Source organism: Manduca sexta, chromosome 7 (genome assembly GCF_014839805.1).
Source record: "Manduca sexta isolate Smith_Timp_Sample1 chromosome 7, JHU_Msex_v1.0, whole genome shotgun sequence".
Lineage (NCBI taxonomy): Eukaryota > Metazoa > Arthropoda > Insecta > Lepidoptera > Sphingidae > Manduca > Manduca sexta.
Window position 1 is genome coordinate 12,613,048 of NC_051121.1, and position 2,407 is coordinate 12,615,454.

At 37.8% G+C, this 2,407-nt stretch overlaps 1 non-coding gene across 1 annotated transcript; it reads left to right on the forward strand.

Moving 5' to 3' along the window:
- Positions 1 to 416: 416 nt before the first annotated feature.
- On the forward strand, positions 417 to 990 carry LOC115441395. The gene is made up of 2 exons (XR_005114069.1): positions 417 to 552; positions 639 to 990. It is a non-coding gene; the product is annotated as an uncharacterized LOC115441395 (transcript).
- The last annotated feature ends 1,417 nt before the right edge of the window (positions 991 to 2,407 follow it).

Consider the following 2,407-nt stretch of genomic DNA (forward strand, 5'->3'; position numbering starts at 1 on the left):
TTTTTTTTAAATAAAAGTTTATTAAAATGTTAATAGTGATATAAGAAGACTGAATTGTTTATTATCTATAATTAAACTTATTTGAATGAATTTGAGCTTAAATTTTTTATTGTTTTTGTTTATCCAGTACCGATTATACAACCCTAATATACAGAGGTATGACAGTTTACACGCAGCACAAAGTCGTAATTCAAAAATACGATATATTCGTATATCAATCAATCTATATCAGTGGTTCCTAACCTGGGGGTAATTACCCCCGCAGGGGTAAAACGGAGATTCTAAGGGGGTAACACGGGATGGCACGAAATAGTATTAAAATAGCAATAAACAAAATAATAGTACGGTAAACGGTAGCACGGCGCTCTCATGCGCGCGGCTGATGGCGACGGCGGCGGGTGAGCTGCGGTGTGGGAGGGTGAAGCATGACTAGCGGCGGGCCGGACAGGCGGCGATGTTCATTTTGTTTACCTAAGCTTAGGAAGAACACGCATTTTATTTGTTCCGCCGCGCATTGCAGAAATCGTATTTTTGAATTGTTTAAATTCAAAGGTAAGCAGTGTTTGTTAATATCGTCACGTTAATATTGTCACGAGTGATTTGTTTACGTAGGTATGTATTAGTTGATTTTGTTTTAGGTACCTACAGGTGTTTTTGACATGGCTTCTACTTCATCTGGCAAAAAGCGCACTTATAAAGAAGCATTTCTACAATGGGGTTTCACAAGCATCGTAGACAAAAATATAGAAAAGCCTCAGTGTGTTTTATGTAATAAAGTGCTTAATCCAGAAAGCATGAAACCGAGCAAATTAAAAGAACATTTTGCTAAAGTTCACAAGGAGTTCGCAGATAAAAATATAGATTTTTTTAAGAAAAAGGAGAGGATTCTGAAGTCTTCCCGCATGGATTCTACAGGCAATATACAGAAAGCAAATGAATCATGCCTTCAAGCTTCATACAAAATTGCTTATCGCATCGCACGTAATAAAACCACACACTATAGGAGAGGACCTCATCAAACCTTGCTTGTTAGATGCAGTAGCACTTGTTATTGGTGAGCAACATGTAGCTAAGATTAAACAAATCTCACTCTCAAACACTACTATTCAAAGTCGCATATGTGAAATGAGTGCCGATATTCTAGCAACCGTTATTTCTGAAATAAAGGATAGTCCTATGTTTGCGCTGCAGTTGGACGAGTCCACAGATGTTGCTTCGTGTTCACAATTATTGGTGTTTACACGATACATTAAAGATGATGATGTAAAGGAGGAATATTTGTTCTGCAAGTCTTTGCCTACTACTACTCGCGGCGAAGACGTATTTCAAACGCTAAAAGAGTTTATAGAGGAAAATGGCCTAGACTGGTTAAAGCTGATTGGTACTTGTACAGACGGGGCGCCTTCCATGATGGGCATCCGTTCTGGTTTTCAGGCACTCGTGAAGCAAGTTGCTCCTCAAGTTTTCGGCTATCATTGCTTGATACACCGTTACGCTTTGGCTGTGAAAACGCTTCCACCAGATTTGCTAAACACGTTGAGTGACATAGTAAAATTGTTAATCATATTCGAGGCAGCGCCACTAACTCAAGATTATTCAAAGTTTTGTGCGATGAAGTTGGTGCTACATTTAATGCTCTTTTGTACCATACAGAGGTACGTTGGTTATCAAGAGGCAAAGTTCTAAGTAGGGTTTACGAATTACGAGAAGAAATTGGATTGTTTTTTGAAAACCAGAGAACACAAAAAGAAAAAGAATATTATGCAAAAATTAAAGACCAAACATTTATTCTAAAAATGGCGTACCTTGCTGATTTTTTCACTGAAATTAATAGTCTCCAATATTTCACCGCAAGGAAATGAAACGAATATTTTGACGTTGCAGGATAAAATCGCAAGTTTTGCGCAAATTGGAACTTTACCAACGCAGAGTTCAAGCTGGTGATGTGTCAATGTTTACACAGCTAAGTGAGCAATTAGCAAATAATAATACATACAATAAATATAAACAAGAGAAAATCACGTTTGAAAATTCCGTGGTTCAACATTTAACTGCCGTGATAGACTCACTGCAGCAATATTTTCCGAACATGGACAGTCGTGAGTCCTACTCCTGGATTTTAAGACCATTTTCTACTTGCGTCGATATTTTCAAGGACGAAGATGTGTCAGCGAAAGTAGAGTTTCTCGGGCTGCGTGAGAATAACTCATTGAAAGTTGATTTTCAAAATGATAAACTAAGCACATTTTGGCGAAAAGCAGCTGCAGAATATCCCATTATAGCTGACAGAGCTTTAAAAATGTTGATTCCATTTGCTACAACTTACAGATGTGAAACTGGTTTCTCAACTCTTGTTACATTAAAACAAAAGCCAGAAACCGTCTGAATGTTGAGCATGACATGAGAT